This window comes from Vombatus ursinus, unplaced genomic scaffold, assembly GCF_900497805.2.
Source record: "Vombatus ursinus unplaced genomic scaffold, bare-nosed wombat genome assembly UNPS02014962.1, whole genome shotgun sequence".
NCBI lineage: Eukaryota > Metazoa > Chordata > Mammalia > Diprotodontia > Vombatidae > Vombatus > Vombatus ursinus.
The window spans coordinates 2,713,601-2,736,170 of NW_020954740.1; positions in this window are offsets into that span (position 1 = coordinate 2,713,601).

Genomic DNA, 22,570 nt, shown 5'->3' on the forward strand with positions numbered 1-22,570 from the left:
TACATACACATACACATACATATATACATATATACATATATACACATATGTTCTTGAGGCAACTAGATGGCTCAGGGGAGAGAGTGCTGGGCCTAGATTCAGGAAGACCTTGGTTCAAATCCAGCCTCAGACACGCACTAGCTGTGTGACCCTGGGTCACTTCATCTCTGCTCATCTAACACACTGGAGAAGGAAATGGCAAACCACTCCAGTATCTTTGCAAAGGAAGGCCAATTTGGGGTCACAAAGAGTTGGTCATGACTGAATAACAATATATATTCTTAAAGATATAATATAATCTTAAAGATTATTATAACATAAAATTATTATATGACACTATTTGGTCTATTTCTGAAGATAATTAGGGGAAAAATAAAAAAGAACCTATATCTTCTAAAATGTTTGTAGCAGTTTTCTTTGTGGTAGCAAAGAATGGGAAATTGCAGGGATGCCCACCATTGGGGAATGGCTGAACAAGTTGTGGTATACGATTACGATTGAATACTTCTGCACTATAAGAAATGATGAGTTCAATGATTTTAGAAAAAAAAAACATGGGAAGACTTGCATGAAAAAATGAAGAATTAAATGATCAGAACCAAGAGAACATTGTATATGTAATAGCAATATTGTTTTAAGAATGACTTTAGTGAATAAGTTATTTTGAACATTGTAAATACCCCAATTAACAATAAAAGACATGTGAAGAAAGATGTTATCCGCATTCAGAGAAAGAAAGGATGAATGAAAGTATATACAGAATAATTTTACATGTATATACCTATTTGGGTCTGATGACAACCATCTCTAGGGTGGTGGGGAGGGAAGAAAAAAAGGAAATTTATGTGATAATTTTGTTGTGCATTTGAGAGGAAGAGCAAATTGTGCATAGTAGATTTGCAGTTTTATTCACAATCATCTTTTTTATTATACTATGCTATGGAAATGCTTGTTTTATAGATATTTGTATCATAATCCCTAGTAGGTGGCACAGTTGAGTACCAGGCCTGGAGTCAGGAAGTTTTGAGTTCAAATGTGGACTCATGTACTTAGTATATATGTGACCCTGGAAGTTACTTAACCTCAGTTTGTCTCAGTTTCTCATCTGCAATAATGGGAATAATCATAAATTATTCCTCCTATGGTTGTTGAGAGGATCAAATGAGGTAATAATTGTAAAGCATTAGCACTAGTGCCTGGCAGATTAGCTTCACTATTATTATCTACTGATAGTCCAGATTATGAGGAATTTCAAGCACAGTTCCTTTCTTGGCCTGCTATTCATAGGCTACACCCTTTGACTAAGGATGGGAAGGATAGAGTATTGAATGGTGTTTCTTTCTCTCTATCTTTCCTCATTCTTGCCATTCCCCATGGATTAGTATCATGACTACTGAGCCCTAACTTCAGCAGTGCAAGTCAGCAATTCTCTATAGAGTACACCAATATTTCTTCCTTTTTATAAAAAATAATTTTGTTTTTTAAAATTCTGAACTCACACACCAAAAAAAAAAATAATTTCCATATACATAATAGAGCCCAAAATAGTACATAAATTTTTGAGTCTCCATTTGATACCATTTATTTTTTTCTAAGTATATAATAAATTCCACACATCACTTTCAAAATTGTCATGCTCATTTGTGCTTTATCTACATGGTAGTTACTCAATATTTCAGTAGTTTCACTCTTGTAGTATGCGTACAAACAATAACTCCTGGGTTATATCTTGTCTCCTGGTTGCCAAAGCTTTTTCCTGGACAAGCAATTCCCCAGCACACTCTTTTATTAATTAGCAGTCCCATCTATCACCATATGTAAGGTGACTCCAAGTTTAGGATATTTATAGCTGTCCACAAATGAATAATAAAAGTTTTAAGCCTCTGGATTTTAAGCTAAACAAAGGATGACGGGGCCCATTGATCCGACTTTGAAGGGGAGATAACAACTCACCTAAGGACTGCTACTAAAAGGCAAGTACTGGCCGCAAGGAAGCATCATAGTCAACAACAAGAGTCTACACAGGAGTGTCATCTAACTCTGGCCTTGGTTCTAGGTGTCTTAGTGGGATGGTAATGGTAACCACAGTGGCATGAATACAAGTGAGTGATATATAGCATGCCATTGTAACAAAAATACCTTGCTTAGAGCAGGAACTTTTTGTAAGGCAAACAGTAATTAGTTGATGCCTTTTTTCCTCCTTGGCTCTTTCTTAACCTCACCATCTGTCAGACCTCTTTTCCAGCTCTAAACCTACGATTCCAGATTATTTTATTCCTCTTTGTCTAGCCCACTAGAGTTTCTGAGTTCTTTGGGCTTAATGTCATACCTGTGCACTGATTTCCAGATCACAGCCTGAAACCACTCTTCCCCCTTCACTCATAGCTTCATTACCATAGCCCAAGCTTGCTAAATGCCCCTCAATTCAGTTCAGCCAGCATTTATTAAGTGCATATGGATTTAATGAATCTAAGAATTTACAAGGCACTGGGAATACAATGACAAAAACAAACCATCAAATGATCTTTGACTTTAAAGGTCTTATAATTATCCTAGGGAGATACATTATGTGTATAGATAAGTAGATTCAAATCTGGTGGTGCATAGAAATGAACATATGCCAGCATTATATTCCTATATGTCATAAAGGCCCACTATAATGTCAGAAAATTTAAAAAAATCATACCCATGAACTATGTTGATTATTTGTTTACATATTATTTAAGAGAGGCTGCATGGCATGGTATAGAAAATTGATTTCAGATTGAGGATAATTTGAGTTCAATTCTCATTTTTTGTACATTATGGCAGGTACACACTACCTGAGGCAATTCTTTATAACTCAAATTTTGAGAACAGTCCCTAATCTGCTTTGATAGAGGGAACTCCATGCCCGATGAAATCACCAAATCATAAGTGTGGGCATATGTATAGCTATATATGTTCATTTAACATAAAATATGAAAAATAACTTTAAATTGTGGGCATATACAACTTAAAACTTGATTTCATATTTGCCAACTGTAATTTAATAATTCATAAAAAATCCAAAACTTTGGAAGTGATGCAATTAGTAACAGTAATAGCACTTGACATATAGGGCTTTAAAGTTCAGAAAATGTATCATCCAAATGGTAAAGTAATATCACTCATCATAAATCCTAATGCAGGTTTACTTCAGGGCATATAAAAGTTATTACTCTGAGAGAGCCCTTTGGTGATAACCTGCATAATGACTTCAAGCAGTGGTTCAGTGCTCTAATTGCAGGTACTAATGATATTTTAAACTTTGGGCAACAAAATAATACTTTACAAACTGAAGGAAGGTTGGATATTTGGTAAAGAACATCTCGAGGGAAAACTCATTGTTGACCTTTTGTATTGGTTTTAAATACCTTTCCTTTATAGAAATGATAAGCAATATACATTAGACAAGTTGAAATTTTCAGGCAATCTCATAGTCCAAAGATGATAGGATGATAGCATTATGAATAACTTCAGAGATAAATAAATGACATTTTCAATGATTTTGAGACTACTTTGATACCTTCTACATTCTAGTCCTTTGAAGTAAATGAGCAGGGTCTAGTGACTAGGGTTAATTCTAAATCAAAGAGATTGCCTAAATAATCCATTACTATCTTCAAAGGTAATGAAAGAAATTTTGTGCTCAAAAAATAAATCAAGCTTTACAAATCAAGATATTACTTCTTGGGAGATAAGATAAATAAACTAAATACTATTCAGTGTTTATGAAAATCTAAATGTCAAGTAAATTGTTTATAAATGTCAACATATCAGAGGGATTGTTGAAACTCAAGATGGGGAAATGGTGTAGAAATTGGTGACATGAATGGAGTATGGATAGATAATATATTCATCTATGAACCCTCAGAGAGAGATCATGGTGTGGTAGAAAGAACACTAGATTTTGAATGAAAAGCATGTCAAAGTTCCAGTTCTAACAATAGCTATTTTCACAATCTCAAAAAGCATCATTTGCCTTCCCTGAGACTCAGTGTACATGCCAGTTAAAAAAAAAAAAGATAAAGAAAAAAGGGCATAACAATACTCTCACTACTTATCTGACTTGATAAGTTATGAGAAAGAAAATAGGTGGCTAATAAGGTGCTAGGAAATGTGAGAGTTTACCATATATTAAAATGCAAGTTCAAAAAACAAAATCAAACAACAGCAATATAAAAAGACTGCTTGAGTAGTTAATGACAAAACAGTTACTCCAAGAGAGGCAACTAATATTCCAGCTTCCCTGCAAAACTGACAAGTTATAGGGCCAGACAAAATCCATAAATTTTTCCCTAAATGCTCCACTTCGATTCATGAATTTCTAGAAAAATTCTACTATATTTCTCTCAAATTGGGTTAAATTCCAGATTTTGTAACTGAACACAAATCTATTGTCATAAGATGAGTACATAAGTAATCCTGCAAAAAAAAGGGGGACAGTTGCATGTTTATTTAGTTTATTCAAAACACTTGAAACTTGGATCACTGAAACAATCTATAATTATTTAAAAGAAAATAATATGTTAAACAAAGTGTAAAAAAAAGTGTGCCAGGAAATATTAAGATCATGAAGAACAATTGAGTATTGATTTGTTACTTATTGAATAATATAATCTAAAGTTCCATAACACTTACACAATCTTTATTGATATTGAGAAGCCTTTGACTCAGAGGTTCTACATTTATGGCTTATTTATATGTTATAAATATGTAAAATAGATCTAAATATAGTGAGAATATATGAAAATTTGATGATTTTTCATATCCTTTTCCAATTATAATTTCTCCCAAATAGAACTAAGGGGTGGCTTCCAAATTAAAGAAGAAATTTGAATCAAGACATAATTATTTATCACATGATATACATGGATGACATTGAGCTATATATCTATCCCTCAAAACAAATTTTAAAACATCACACAAATATACTAAATACTTCCTTCACTCTCTGGAACATTTCTTGATTCATATCATTCTGTCATTTGGATTCAAGTATAAAAGTCCTAATATGATATATGCCAAGGTAAATTAGAAAGTAAGGTTTTGAGTTTGAATCTAATGGTCATCTTAAACCAATGAATGAAAATTTGACCTACACATACCTTGCTCTCTTCCCAGTAAGACACTTTGAGCATACAAATATTAAAGGAAAATTGTAGTTGAATACAGTAGGGGACTTACTGACATTATTCAATCAAACCTGAATGGGAAGCAGCAGTTTAAAGGAATGAATACCTGTGCAATGTCAATCGTATCACAAACTTTCAGAACTATAATGTGGATCATTTTTCCAACAGATGGAAAGCAGCATAAGAAATCCCACTGTATCACCAGATAAACCGTTCTTTTTTCACACTTCCCAATCTTTTAATCTCTCCCACAAAGGATTTTGAATCACTTATGTGAGAGAAGTGTACCGACAATTTAGTTTCTAGAGTATTAACAAATCTTTCAGGGGGAAGAATAATGCCTTAAATACTCTTTCTGTTGAAGTTCCATTTTTTTTAGTGCTTATTAGGTTCAGGCTTGGAGAATATATTCTTTTGTTTTGTAACTTTAGCTACTTTGCTTTTTAGATTTTTAGATTTAGATTATATTTTCTAATCTTTCCTACATTTTCTAGTAATTACAGAATAATCTTTCATTATTTCAATTACAGACTCATTCTCCACCCTTCCCTGTCTAAGCACAATTTAGATGTTTTCTTTTACCCTTAACTTTAACCCCTTTCTCTTTGCCAGTACTCTCTGATATTTGAATTATGTATTTAGCTAATACTACAACAACTTTGTAACATAGCTGTGCTTTTTTCTCATATCCTAAAAATTTTTACATTATCTCTACCTCTGATAAAGATGTTTTTACAGTAAAGGGAATTTTATAATATAATTAGTTCCTTATCAGTGTTATGACTCTACAATAAAAGCTTGATATAATATAGTTATAAGTGTTATTCCTGTCCACTATAACACCATCACAACAATACATTATATATACACACACACACACACACACACACACACACACACATATATACACACATAAAGAGAGAGAGATGTGTTGTGTGTTTGTATATATATATATATATTTTTTCCTTGTGAATGATGAGTTAAAATATTAGTCCTTCCATTATTATTGAATGCAACAGATAAAATTAATGGCATAAGAGAGCCTAGTTCCAACTAATTACTTAACATGGATTTTCTTTTATACCATGGGAAGCTAACCTAATAAGTTCTCTTTGGAGTAGAATTCATGGTTGTTTATTTCTAGTGATTAACTGATTTTTTCCTATCTGTAGAGACTATATTTAATCCACGTTCTTAATTTCAAATGAACATATTTGCTTCCTCTATTGTGCTCTGAATTTCTTATAAGAATATTTCATTTTGTTCTGATTCTCAATTGAACAAAAGCTCTTATACCACTGTGCAATGTTTGTTGGGAACTCTTGTGATGTAGTGATTCTGTACATACAGATTTATTTTTGTTTGGAGATAAAGTCATTGCAATACATTTATCTGATTTTTATTTTATTGAGCTTGATATCATTAATGATGTTTCTGCAAGCAATTCTTACTATAGATTTAGTGTTAGAAAAACTTCCTCAACAAATAAGTATGAAAAAGACCTATGTACAAGTTACCTTTGTAACTATGAAAATATCCTAAAATTTAAGGCCTTAATTTATAGACCGCAGTTTTTATTTATTCCTTCTTTCCTTTTTTATTTAATGACTACTGTTTCAAAAACCTATTTTAGAGGAAATTGTTGTCCAGTTCCCTGATCCTCCTCAGTAATGTGTGTTAGCTACTAATAGTCATTGACTCATTTATGTCAACTTTTTGGTCCACCTTGTACCAGAAATCACTCTGGCATAATATCCTCTTTATGACTCTCAGTAGTAGGCTGCCCCTTTCCCCTTGCTATATTCCTTTTGTGGGCAGTAACACTCCTCCCTTCAGTCTTAGAAATTCTTATCTCTTTTTGTGTTATGGATCTCTTTGGAATTCTGATGAAGGATATGGACCCCTTTTCAGAATGTGATTAAATGTATAAAATAAAATACTTGTTGTTGTTCAGTTGTGTCCAACTCTTTGTGACCCCATTTGGGATTTTCTTGGCAAAGGTGCTGGAATGGTTTGCCATTTCCTTCTTCAGCTCATTTTACAGATGAAGAAACTGAGGCAAACAGGATTAAGTGCCTTGCCCAGGTTCACAGAAGTACTAAGTGTCTGAGACCAGATTTGAACTCAGGAAGATAAATCTTCCTGGTTCCAGGCTCAACATTCTATCTACTGAACAGCCCAGCTGCCCTAAAATAAAATACATAGGATTGCAAAGGAAACCAAAGGTTGTTGAAGACATATTTTTTCATCCATTTTCAGGGTCCCCTTGAAATTTATCCAAGAAACTCTTAGGGATTTCTCAGGTTAAATAGCCTTGTTCTAAGAGTATTTTTCTTTCTTTTATTTTCTTGTGTTTGTGTGTATGTGTGTGTGTGTGTTTCTATGTATGTGTGTGTGTGTGTGTGTGTGTGTTGATTACAGTATTCTCTGGGTTTGTTCCAATCCACTGAAAAAAATCCATTTTCTTCCCTTCCCTACTGGATTTCAATGAAATTCAATCATATTAAAAGAGCATTTCAGGGGTGATTGAGGAAGATTCCCTGATTTGCTAGACCAGGATATTTTCTAAGTAGATAAGTATGTGTTCTGGCCTCTTTTAGAAAGACAAGTGCTTGCATGGTCAGTGATTAAAGAATTGTACTTTGTGACAATGCAACAACTTTTGATTGGTCCTTGGAAATGAGAGGATGTGTTAAAGACTGGCAACCAATCCACAAAAGGCTTCCCTTTAAGTAAGTTGTAAAGGGAGAAAATGAAAATTCTACCTCTTTCAGAGGACCTTTCTCAGTGGAGAACTTTGCATCATATTTTACTGAAAACAATGACAACAACTGAGACCATTTACTGAGAGTTCTTTTTGTCCCCTATTACTCATTTAACCCCAGTCAATTGTCTTCCATTACTATCTCCTCCTTTAACCTTATCTTATGAAGAGCTGGCTCCGCTCTTTGGTAAGACAAATCTCTGTATATACACAAGTGATTCTATTGCATGCTGTTTTCTCCATCAGATTTGTCCTAATATCATCCCTAATTTCTCACTAATCTTCCATCTCTCTTTGTCTACTAGCTACTTCCATATGCCGACACACATACTCATATCTTCTCCATCATCAAAAATCCCATTTGATTCTCCCATCCTTGTTAGCTTTCATCTCATATCTCTTCTTACTTAAAGACTAAACTCCTCATCAAGGCTGTCTAGAATCATTATCCCCACTTCTTTTCCTCTCACTTTCTTATTAACTCTCTGCATTCTGGCTTCTGGTGTCATTAGTCAACTGGAATTGTTCATGCTAGACATAAAACCATCTCTTAATTTACAAATCTAATGGCCTTTTCCCAGTTCTCATCCTTCTTGTCCTTTCTACAGCCCTATGACACTGTGGGTTATCTTATTCTCCTTGATATAATCTTTTCTCTACATTTTCATTACACTACTCTCCCTGTGTTCTCCTCCTGACCAGTCCTTTTCAGTCTCCTTTGCCAGATCTTCATTCAGGTTACATCTACTAACTATAGGTGTTGCCAAGGGTTCTGTCCCATCCCTTCTTCTCTTTTTACTGTATGCTATTTTATTGCTGATCTTACTAGCTCCCATGCATTTAATTTTCATCTGTATGATTTTTCTCATATCTCTTTAACTAGCCATAGCAACTTCTTTCTTGATCTCTAGTTTCAGGTAGATATCCTGAACTTAAAATATGCAAAACTGAACTCATTGTGTTTCTCCCTTAAACCATCCTCTCTTCCTATTATCCCTATTACTGTTGAGGTTTCCAGTATCTTCCTAGCCACCTAGTCTCACAGCCCAGATATCATTCTTTACTTCTCACTTTCTCTTACCCTCCATGATCCAATGAGTTGCCACATTCTGTCCTTTCTAACTCCCTAACATCTTTTATATGTGCCCCATTTCCTCTTCTGAGACTGCAACGACTATTTTGTAGGCCCTTATCACTTCATACATGTACTAATTCTGGACTTTGCTCATCGGTCTCCCTCATCAAGTGTCTCCTTATTCCATTGCATCCTGCTCTCAGCTATAAAATAAAACTTCCTAAAGTGCACATCAAAACCTTATTAAAAAGAAAAAGGAGGCAGTGAGGTGGCATAGTAGATAGAGCAACGGCCCTGGAGTCAGGAGGACCTGAGTTCAAATCTGGTCTCAGACACTTAACACTTACTAGCTGTATGACTTTGGGCAAGTCACTTAACCCCATTGCCTAGCCAAAAACAAAACAAAACAAAAATCATAAAAAAAAAGAAGAAAGGAAAAAAAAAACCTTCTATGCCTCTCTGTTATCTCCAGGATCAAATATAAAATCCTCCATTTGGCTTTTAAAACCCTTCATAACCTGACCCCTATCCATCTTTCCAGTCTTCTTACACCTTCCCTTCTCCCTTCCATTTTACTCTATGATTTAGTGACATTCTCCCTTTTTCTATTCTTCATACAAGACACTCCATCTTTTGAATCTGAGAATTTTCACTATTTGTCCTTCATGCCTGGAACTCTTCATTTCCACTTTTTGTCTGCCTCCTGGCTAACCTGGCTTCTTTTCATGTCTCAGCTAAAGCCATATCTTCTGCAAGAAACCTTTTCCTCTTAATGCTTTTCTTCTGAGATAATCCCTAATTTGTCTTGTATATATCTCATTTATACATACTTGTTCACATCTTGTGTCCCCGATTAGATGGTGAACTTCTTGAGGGCAGTATTTTTTGCTTTTCTGTACATATCCTGGACTTAACATAGTGCAAGACATAGTGCATGACTCATAGTAGATTATTTTCTCTTTCAAAATATTTATTATTTATTTTTAACATTTAAAAATTATATTAAAATGCTCTCCTCTTTCTTGTCCCTCCCCTCTTCACCAAAATGGCTAGCAATACATCAATTATACCTACAAAATCATGCTAAACATGTGTTCCATCTTAGCCATATTATGCCCCCAAAAAGCAAGACAAACAAAGAGAGAAAACTATACTTCACTTTGTACTCATAGCTCATCAGTTCTTTCTCTAGAGATGGGGAACATTTTTCATCACAAGTCCTTTGGAATCTTCTTGGATCATTTTATTAATCAGAATAGCTAAGTCTTTCACAGTTGATCATTGCTATGCACAATGATCTAGTTCTGCTCACTTCACTTTGCTTCATTTCCTATAGGTCTTCCCCTGTTTTTCTGAAACGATCCTCCTTATCATTTCTTATAGCGCAATAGTTATCCATCACAATCATATGCTATAACTTGTTTGGCCATCATTCAATTGATGGGAATGCCCTCAATTTCTTATTGACAAGAAATAATTGATATAAATATTTTTGTATGCATAGATCCTTTTCCTTTTCCTTTGATATCTTTAGAGTACAGACCTAGTGATATTGCTAGGTCAAAGGATATGCTCAGTTTTATAGCCCTTTTGGCATAGTTCCCAATTATTCTCTAGAATGGTTGAACCAGTTCACAACACTCTCCCAATAGTTTATTAGTGTACTTGTTTTCCCTCTTCCCTTCTAGCATTTTTCAGTTCTGATAGGTATGAGGGGGTAGCTCAGAGGTGTTTCAATTTGCATTTCTTTAATCATTAAGGATTTAGAGCATTATTTCATATGACTATCTATATCTTTGAGGTCTTCCTCTGAAAAGTACTTATTCATGCCCTTTGACTCAGTTCCCTGTATATTTGAGACAAGGGGCCTTTATCAGAGAAACTTTAAAATTTTTTTGATATTACTTCATTGTCTATGGTACCTCTTATCAAAGTAATTTTCATGATTATCTCTTTTAATTAGATCTATTTCTACTTTCACTTTGTCTAAGATCATGACTGCTACTCCTGTCTTTTTTACTTTAGGTAAAGCATAATAGATTCTATTCCATCTCCATATTTTAACTCTCTCTGTGTGTCTTTCTGTTTCAAGTTTATGTCTTGTAAATGATATATTGTTGTGTTTTGGTTTCTAATGCATTCTGTTCTCTACTTTCATTTTATGGGTGAGCTCATTCCATTCACATTCACATTCACATTTATGATTACTGTGTGTTTCCTCCAATCCTATTTTGGTCTATTTATCCTTCTCTCTATTTTTATCCTAACTCCTCAAGAGTCTATTTTGTTTCTGACCACTACCTCCCTTCATCTGCCCTCTCATGTAATATCCTACCCTATCCCTTTTATATACCCTTCCCTTCCTATTAATCTGTTAGGTAAGAGATTTATATAACCAACTGAGTATGTGTATGTGTGTGTGTGTGTGTGTGTGTGTGTGTGTATGTGTATGCTTATTCTTCCCTCTTTGAACCAATTCCAATGAAACTGAGGTTCAAGTATTGCCTGCCACTACAAAAGCTCTTCCTTGAACACCTGTTTTATATGAGATAATTTTCCCCAGTCTACCTTTCCCTTCCCTCTTCTCTCAGTACACCTCTCTTTCTCATTCCTTAATTTATTCTGAGACCATCCCACCATAGCTGATTCTCACCTATGCCTTCTCTCTATGTAGGCACCCTTCTTTCTGCCCTAATAATGATAAAGTTCCTTGGAACTACATGTATTATTTTCTCATATAGGAATGTAAACCACTTAATTTTATTCATGTTTACCTTTTTATGCTTCTCTTGAGTTGTGTACTTAAATGTTAAACATTCTACTCAGTCCTGGTCTTTTCTTCAGGAATGCCTTAAACTCTTCTATTTCATTAAATATTCATTTTCCCCCTAAAAGTATAATATTCAGTTCTTTTTCCTGGGCAGGTTATTATTAGTTGTAATCCTAGTTCTTTTGCCTCCTGGAATATAATATTCCAAGCCCATTTCTTTAAAATGGAAGCTGCTAACTCTTCTGTGATCCTGACTGTAGCTCCATGTTATTTGAATTGTTTCTTTTCATCTGCTTGCAATATCTTCTCCTTGACTGAGAGCTCTGGAATTTGGTTATGATATTCAGTGGAGTTTTCATTTTGGGATCTCTTTCAGGAGGTAATTGATAGCTTCTTTCAATTTCTGTTTTGCCCTCTGGTTCTAGAATATCACGGCAGTTTTCCTTCATAATTTCTTAAGAATTAATTTCTAGGCTCTTTTTTTAATCATGGCTTTCAGGTAGCCTAATAATTCTTAAATTATGACTCTTCAATCTGGGTCATTTTTTTCTAATGAAATATTTCACTTGTTTCTTCTTTTTTTCATTGTTTTGATTTTATTTTATTGCATCTTTATGTCCTATGGAGTTATTAGCTTGCAATTGTTGAATCCTAGTTTTTTAAAAAATATTCTTCATTGAGCTTTTGTTCCACCTTCCTTTTGGCCTATTCTGTTTTTTTATGGAATTCCTTTCTTCAATGTATTTTTGTGCCTCTTTTTTGATTGTACCCATTCTGTATTTTAAGCTATTATTTTTCAAACCAATCTGAAATTTTTTGTTACTCATGATGTCATACTTTTTCTTTTCTTTTCTTTTAATTTAATTATAATTATTACTATTATTATTTTGCAATTAACAAAAAATCTGTTTTCCCTCCCTCTCTTCTATTTCTATCTCTGTACTCCAGGAAGGGAGATAGAGAAACAAAGCTCTTGCATATTATAATGTTATATATATGTGTATATATATTACTCTATATATGCTCTCTCCATATAATATAATGATATATTAAATATTATGATAATATATACAATATATGATACAATAATATGGAGAGATATAATATATATTATATATAATAATAATATATAATTTAATATATACTCTATTAGAGGTCTTCTGGAATTGTGACAAGTGATTCCTCCAATCAATTCTTCAGTTTTTCAACTATTTTTATTGGTTATATTGTCATCATATAAATTGTTCTTCTGGTTCTGCTCACTTCACTATGCTTAAGTTAACACAAATTTTCACAGGTTTGTCTGAAAATACATCTTTTATCATTTTTTGTGATTAAATAACATTCTATTATATTCCTATATCATAATTTATTTTTCAGTCCCTAACCTATAGACCCTCCCTTAGCTTAGAGTTCTTTGCTACAACAAATAGAGTGTCTATAAATATTTTTTTCCTTCTTTCTATATTCTTTTTGGTTTCAAGTCCAGTAGGTTATTATAAGGTCCAAGACTATACAGTGTTTAGTAACTTTTGAATCATAGTTCCATATTCCTTTCCATAATGGTTGGGCCAATTCACAACTCTACCAACAGTAGATTAATGTAGCCATTTTTGAACAATCCCTACAATAATTGGCATCTTTTTGTTGTTGTTGTGTTTGCCAATCTCAATGGCATATTATGTGACCTTAAATTTGTTTTCATTTGCATTTTTGTAATTAATAGTTAAAAATTCATGTTCCATGTTATTAAGATCTGAAAACATTTTTTTTCTGGAACAGTTACCCAATATCAGATCATGGGTAGCAGTCACAACATAGAAACGAATGCATAGAATGAACCCCAGAATGACCACAGACTAAACACCCATGGTGCCTTTTTGTTCAGGAAGCCAAACTTCCTTTTTTGTCTGCAGGAAAGACCACAAACCTATAAGTTCAGAGAATAACTTTTGTTGTTCAGATTGAGACATAGTCTTTGTCTGTAGGTAGGTCACTAAACAAGGAATTTAAGATAAAGCACTTGGAGATTAATTAAGAGAACCTCAGAGCTCTCTACCACAAAAATAAATCTGATACTAATCCTTTGGTAATTTTGTCTTTGCTTGCTAGTAGCTGCTGGCTGCTCTGCTCTGGCTATATCACTAACCTCTCACTCCATACTTAAACTCTGAGCTTGCCATTGTTTTAGTAATGGCAAACAACTGGAGAGTAAAAGGTCTACCAATTCTTTGTAATTGGCCAGTTCTATCAATCTCTCTCTTTCCCACCCTACATGGTGGCCACATTCTATCTTTCCCCATATTAGGTATACCTCCTTCCTCATTTTCCCTATTTTCAGGTGCTTCTTCCTCACAACATAATCATAGGCTCATTCCCAAACATAAGTAGGCAAGGTGGAATAGGAAGCAGACAGAGCATATCTGAATGGTACCTTTACTCCCCACCTCCCAGTTATTTTTTGACATATTTCACTTCCTTATAATAAAGTAAAACAATGAAGTAGAATTGACCAACAAAATGACAGCCTTTAATTGCATATTTAACAATCCACATTCATTGTTTCTCATCTTTTTAGGGCTGAGAGAATTGTACTTAAGGTTTTGTTCTCCATGACTATTACTGGTCTTTGCAATTAGTCTGAGTTTGGCTTTCTTCTTAATATTATTTTCATTAGGTTTTTGGTAGTCATTTTGCACATTTTTCTTCTGATTCTTCTTTTTACACCTTACTATTATTTGTACAATCCTAAAGTAAGTTTCATTAAGATTACAAAGTTGTAATGAAACACAATCCTCATGAGATATACAGTATAAAAAAGGGATAAAACATCAAATAGACACATAGAATAAACAATGTTGCATGATAAGGACAGTAAAAATTTCATGACAAACAGCTAAGGTTCAAGAGACAAGTTGAGGAAATCAACCCAGGAGATCAGAATTGAGGTGGGATAGACTGAAACTTTTAGCCAGGGAGAAGGTATAAGCAAAAATTCAAATAAAAATGTTCTGGAATTAGCAATTTTGCCCCTTTCTGTAACTCAAGTGATAGACTACATTTCTGATGAGATGATTCAATTCTTACATCCAGACTCTAAAATAAAAACATGGATAACTATGACAATTAAAGATTGTAGTTAATATTTGATTGTTAGCATTAGTGATTCAGGATGTTTTCAATTCAGATACAGTGACTTTCTCCAAATCAATTGAGCTAGACTGTTGTCTGACATGAATAATTATTTCTGTTGAGTAATTCCTGGAATGCTTATTAGTTGTTTTAGAAGGGATTTTGTAATGTGATTTATTTTGTTTAACATACCCAACATCTAGATGATATATTCTAGGTCGAGATTGATTGTCTTAGCCCAAATCAACTTACACATTTGATGTTATACTGTTCTGCAATTGGAACTAGTGGTGCCTTCAAAAGGTATTAAATTTGATCTTTTTTCTTTGGCTGGTCTCTCTTGATTCGATTCCTTTGAAAATGGCAGACAATGAGAGACAATGCTGAAAAGAGAGACATCTTAGTTCCTTTTCACTCTCAAGACAAAATGTAGCCCTATGAAATAGTCCATGGTCACATGCCTCTGCATTCCCCCTTCTCCGAAAGTGAAAAGGAGGAACTTCTTTAATAGGAGACAGTAATTGTTCATAAAACACTCATGGATGGACAAATGCATGTGTGTGTACACATGTGTGTTTATATGTATAGATACATATGCATATATTTATATGCATGTTTATATATATATATGTATAATGAATGTCAGCTTTAGGAAGAGACAAATTCATATCATTTATTATAAAAATGGGCAACTTAGATGTGGCAAAAGAGTAAAGGATGATAGACCACTCCTTTACTATAAGTTTTATATGTGCAGGAAGTTGAGGAAGGGGGTTCTCTGATCAATTCATCTTCCTATATAGTAAGGTATGATATGATAAACATTATTATCATCATCTTCATCATCATCATCATCATGATTACATCATATGGAGTATATGGAATGGATATTTCCCTTGGCACCTTATGTAGAATGAGTCTCTGATGAGGGATGAATTGGTTGGCTAGGAGTATCATGAGGTAGAGCACTTACTGTATATTGGTACTACAAAAGGGGGTCAGTCATAGAATTGAGCTTTTTTCTCCCCTTTCCAGAGAACAGCTAAAAGAACTACCCCCTCTTGGGCCTATTCATCCATCTGGTCTAAACTTGAGATACCAACTTCACTGTTTCCCAACTGTAGAATTGGACACACCCCTGGTACACCTCAAACTTTGCTATGCCAGGTCTTATTTTGCGAGGTTTTAGGCCTCCACAGTACTTTTTGAAAATCTCCAGCCGTATACCTGAAGCTTCTTCATGCATTCTAGATCCCTTAATGCATAATCTTCCCTCATTAGAAAGTAGTCTCCTTGAAGTCAGGGACTTTTTAATATGCTTTTATTTGCATTCACAGAACATATCACAGTACTTTGTACATAGTAAGAGTTTAATGAATGCTCTATCTATCTATCTATCTACTCTCCTAATCACCACTACCACCTAGGAATGAATAATGTTTACTTTGAAGCAAAAGCATATGTAAGTTTTATGTACTCTCACCCATTTCACCTGAGAGAGAGAGAGAGAGAGAGAGAGAGAGAGAGAGAGAGAGAGAGAATGAAAGAGAGAGTAAGAGAGAGAAGCAGAAATTCAGCTTTCAAGCAAAAGAAGGGGAGGTATTTTGATTTTGAGAAGAGGATTGTGCTATGGGAAACAGAAAGAAAAATAAAACAAAACAAAACAAACAAACAACAAAAAAAATAAACCCTTGACTGTTGTTTTTGGTACTTCTGTGAGGTATTGAAATAGTGAAATACTTATGGGAAAGATGTTGCATATCTAGCATCCCCATTCAGTCAGTCAGTCAGTCAATGAACTATTATTAAGCACCTGGTATATGCTATGCACTGTCCTAAGCACTGAGGATACAAGTGTAGAAAAGAATGGCGTTCCTTGCCTGGAGCTCACAATCTAATGGGTGTTTTCCTTCTGGAGGATGGTCTGAACTCTCAGATTTACACAATAGATTGGGATGTCTGTATGAGTTCTTGGTGTGGGTGGTAAGGTGTGACACTGATTGTAGTGTTAGAGACAGGTGTTGCTCAATTAACAATCCCAAATTTCCTTCCAGGGATAATCTACACCCTCATGTAAATTTCATAATGTAAGATTACTATGGATAACTGAGGCAAAGGTTGAACTTATAAGAATTTCATGGAGCAGGGGGGCAGTTATCTCCCTACAAACTTATCTCCTGGCAAACTTCAAGTTCATTTTTATTTTGTAGGAAATGTGATCCATTGAGTCTGCACAATTTATAGATCCTAGAAGTACAATGAAATTTACCTGAGAAAGAGAGTTATATCAATTTGTATGGCCTACTGTGAGTCCTCTATTATTTTTTAAAATACTTTTTGTGGGATAAAATAATCTGCCCTCTACCTGATATATTGTTACCCTGAATGCTTGTGCAGAATCTTGGTCACATTGTTTACTCACATCTACAAGTGATGTGACATAGCTAAGAGCTAAATGGTCAATATCTTGATGCCTTCCAGATAAATTCCAGGTAAGGACAAAGCAAACCAAAGTCATGGTTTTGAGAAGTGGAACAAATTGCAACTGATCCATGTAAACATAGAGCTTAAGATGGTGCGGTATAGCTACATAGATTGCAGGAGTAACCATAAAGTAGTTCATTTGCTTATGCTCTGAAAAAAAAAAATAAAGACTGAATATAAGGCCTAAAAGGAAGACACAACAGAAAATGTAGCTCTTCCTAGATCTTTTCCCAACAGTCAGAAGGTAGTCCTGCATAACATTATCATTTAAGTTTTTAGGATAGACATTAAAGATTTGACACTATAGCAGGCCAAAGGAGAAAAACAAAGTTTTTCAGTAGAAACATAATAAGACTGAACTTAAATTTATTTGTTTTTTTTTAAATAGGAATAATAGGGGTATTGTAGTACAACAAAGTGATTTTATTCCATTTGAATTCCAACATGTTTGTATGTATGTACATATACACAGACATTGATTTTTTGCTACCATAATTAAATGCTGAAGTAATTTCTAGAATATTTTAAGCAATACTTTTTAGTCACATCTAACACTTGCCCTCATTTGCCTACTTAATGATAGCTGGAATAACATTATACAAACTTTTAGCACCTCTCTAATGGTTCCAGGGACTATTTGAATCCTGATGTCTCAGAATGAGTATAACACTGACGGTCACCGACCCTGAGGAAAGGAAAAAATTGTTAATATAATTGAGCGAAGGATGTTTTAGTAACCTGGTTAAAAGGCAACTGAATAGATGAAGGAGCATAAAGGAAACTCAGGTTTAGCCTTAGATTATTTTTATTCTTAGTTTTATTCATTTATTTAGTAAACACTTGTTAAGTGTTTACTGCATTCATCTCACTCTATCGGCACTAAAGAAAGATTGTATGTTTCAACAATTGTGTGTAGGGAGCTGAACTTTATGGGAAGAGAAATGAGCAGAGAACATGGATGCTCTTGGGTTGAATTTTTACAGAGAGATCTCTTTGGAAGATCAGGAGTTAAGAAAAAGAAAGTCTTATTGATATTTATTTTCTATCTTCAAAAACCTTCCAAAGTGGGGAAAGGACTTTTAGCTTAAAAAATAAAACTTGCCTTTCTGGGGGTTGGGAGAAGGGAAGTTGGAGATGCTCTGATCACTTTGCCATTGTAGAGAGCAATCCCTTTGTAGGAAGAGGAGCAAAGGATGGTGGCAAGATAATAGGCCACACCTATAGGGAAAAGATGAGTGGATAGGCATCAACAAGGCAAATTCTGCTTATAATCTGATGATGAGAGTCAGAGGAGGGGGACTGAGATATCTGCTGTTTCCTCATGTAGCATCTCAAAATCTGAACTTTCTCTGCTTTGAACAAACAACCTTCATAGATACCTAACTATAACAGGACAAAAGCAGAGCTGCTCACATTAGTGTTCAATAAGGGCAACTGTATTTGAATCTGATTGAGTTTTTGCTTTTGAGATATTCTTTTTATAGTTAAGTATTTAATGAGCATCTATTATTTTCCTAGCACTGGTCTAAGCATTGTAGGTAAAATATATTAGAAGAATACAACATAGTCTTTGTCCTTGGAAATGTTATAATCTCTTTGAAAGGGAAAAAGGGGGCTTCTATATGGGAACCTATTATAGCAGATCTTCTTAACACAATAAAATGTTTATTTTCTTGTTGACTTCATCATTGTCATAAGCTTAAACACCTACCCAATTAAATGAACTAAGCTACCAATATTGGTATTAAGAATCAATCAGGAGCTTATTTCAATTGTTCTGAGGGGAGATCTTGAGGGCAGTAATGAAGGTGGTCATAGTGTGAATGGGATAAAGAGGATAGATGAGAGACATTCTATACAGTTGTACAAATGACATTCTGAAAAGTTTAATTCCTTGTGGATGATCACAAAGCTATTGAGCATCTGAAATAGGATTCAAACCAGGCTTTCTTGGCCTTCTCAAACTGGATGTATACACTGTCCCTCAAATTCTTTCTTTGAATTGTCTGATTCCTCATAGAATTTCTATTTTAAGGAAAGTGATCAGGCTAATCATGTTTTATTCCTCTCTGGACTCAACTTGGGACTCTGCTGATTTTCTCCACCTTACCCCTGTGTTGGGATCCTGGTTTCCTTCTCCCTAATCAGCTTCTTTTTATATTAACTTTCCCCTTTCAAATGTAAGCTACTTGAGGGCTGGCCTGTTTTTCTACTTGGATTTGTATTAATAATGCTTAGCACAATGCTTGGCCCAAAGTATTTTATAAATATTTGTTGACTTTATTATGGCTTGGGAACATAAATATGTATATATTTTGAAAAATGTAGTTAAATATAATATGATTCTATGTATTTTATTTTATATAATTAAAAACATTATTTTGAGAAAAGATCCGTATTTTCTATCAGACCTCCAAAATGGTTCACATACCCCAAATGTAAAGAATGCCTGTGCTAGAGAACAAATCCAGATGATTATATAAGCAAGTAATAAACTATGCAGCACAGACTTTTAAGTGTTCTCAAATCAGAGAATATTAATTAAATATTAACTATGGGGATTTTGTGTCTATATGCATATATATAATATATATGCACATATATAATATATATGCATATATAAGCATATATATATTATATATGTATATATATACATATATATATAATATATATGGGGGTCTTGAGTTATTTCATCACATCACATACTTACTTTCCAATTAAGGAAATTCTACCTACCAATTCTGATCAAAAATTGCTCTAAAACTTGTGATCTTATCAAATTACTGGAGGCTCTGAAGGAACAAGTGACTTGCTCAGGATCACATATTCAGTATGTGGGAGAGTAGCACTTGAATCCAACTTGATTTGACTTTGAAACCAGTTCTACTTACTATGCCATGTTGATTCTCATGTATATACTATATAATCATAGTCATCATCATAATCACAGTTGACATTTAAAAAGTATTTTAAATTTTACACAATGATACCCATTGTCTCATTGGTTCCTTCAAACAACCCCATGAGCTAGCTACTATAAGTATTATTATTATTATTATTTTACAGAAAAAGAAACACAATCACAGAGTTGTTCAAATGATGGATTTAGACATGGATAAGATGATAAAGGTTGCCTAGGCTCATTTTGCAGATGAGGCAAATGAAAACCATAGAGACTTTAATTAGCCCAAGATCATATAGATTTTAAATTGCAGAGTCAACCTTTAAACACTGGTAATTTAACTCCATATCCAGTATTCTCTTCTTTTAACATGATGCCTCAGTTATATCCCCCAGTAAGTGCCAGAGGTACGATTTGAATTCAGATCTTCTTTAGCCCAAGTCTAATGCTGTGACATATATACTATTTCTATTAACGATGAGATAACTATATATTAGATGGTACCAATAATTTGTATCATAACTAAATGTTGTGTTCCATTTTTAGCTCACATTCTTAAAAGTTGAACTTCAGGTCTTCATGCTCAGGGAAGTTTCTGTAAGAATTACTGGAAAAAATTCAGAAATGAATTATGTTTCTGCAATAAGGTTTAGGTGAACTTGTGGTTCTTTATTGGGTGGCTTCAATTTGCATGACACATCATCAAATTTGAGAACTGTGAAAATAGAATGATTGATTTAGTCTGGGCCTGTAAAGTAAGCAGGCATTCATTCTGTGCCCCAAACCCCTAAACTAGTTCACAGGGCTGGTAAACACAGAGGTGGCAATCTAGAAGAAATATTAGCCTTCATTCACCTTTATATGATTCTGAGGGTGAGATGAATAATTTTTTTCCAAGAAAAATGAATATGTCTTTCCTCATTGAATATATACCAGAGACTGACATTCAATAAACCTTGAATAATTCTGATGGAGAGAAGGCTGATGAAAATATCTGTAGCCTGGTACATTTAAAAAAAATGATTTCCAATAGCTTGTTTTACTTCATTTTATAATTTGATTACTGCCCAAGCTATGATTTAACAACTTTCCTGAAATGTCATACCAAAATTTCATTCATTCACTTTTTAAGAGTGAGGCATTGAAGGATTGATGGGTATCTATCTCTTATGAATGGGGGGTGGGGTAGATTCTCCACTTCTCTACGAAGGGAGGTGGACTGCTCACAGCTATGTATACCTAGAGTTCTGCTGACAACAACCCAAAAAATATGTTGAACCCTGAGGGACAAAATTCTTGGGGGGATATAACATGGGAATGAAAGTTCATAAAGAACAGTATCACAGTATGTCTACGTGGTATTTTTCATTCCCATGAACAAGAAACCCTCTCACTAGAACTGCCCAAATCACCAGTGATTTTGTAACATCTGGTGACAGGTCTCACACAATAACTCTAGACTTAGTATTTTTTTTTCATTTCATTGAGAGCCTCATGTTATCAAAGATAAAATAAAAAATGTCATAATAACACAATAAAACAATATTTTGCAAAGAGGTAGATCTGCCTTGGATACCATATGAGAGATTTTAGTCATTGAAATTCCCAAACAATGCAATATAATTATAATATCTAATTTGAACCTGAGGATGACATTATAGAGATTAAAAAAAAAAAAACTACAGCATAGACTACAAAAGTAAAAAAAAAAGCTTATTTTTAATATATTTTGGACATAGAAATTGCTCACAGTTATGCTTATAAATGTAAGACTTCCCACAAAATTCCCTGGATCATTGCAAACTACTGCTGGTATTTACTTTCCAGGCCTATTATTTTGGGAGGTCGATAAATGATTAACTGCAGCTTATTTTGTTTTAGCCCAAGCATTGGAAAGACTGCTTTCCTCACTTTATCTTCTCAGTAGTGATGTGGATTATGGAGATGAGCTGAAGCTCTGGTGGAAAATGCATCATTTATATATGTCAGTCAGAAGGCATAGTGCTCTTACTTTGGAGTCTGTTCTCAGTTGCTGGGAGATTTATGATGGTCATCAGTCCCTTTTCCTTCCCATAGATCACACCAGTGTAGAACATTTACTTTGACTAGTACATTTGCAGAGACCAGGCATGGTAAGGGAGAGTAAAAGGCAGTATGGGCATTTCTAGAAAGAAAACAAAACAAAAACAAACAAAAAAAAAAACATTGCTTAGATCAGATGATGGAGGCCAAAGGGCCTTTTTTTCTTCCAGTGTGATTTTGTTTAAAAAAAAATGCACCTTTATTT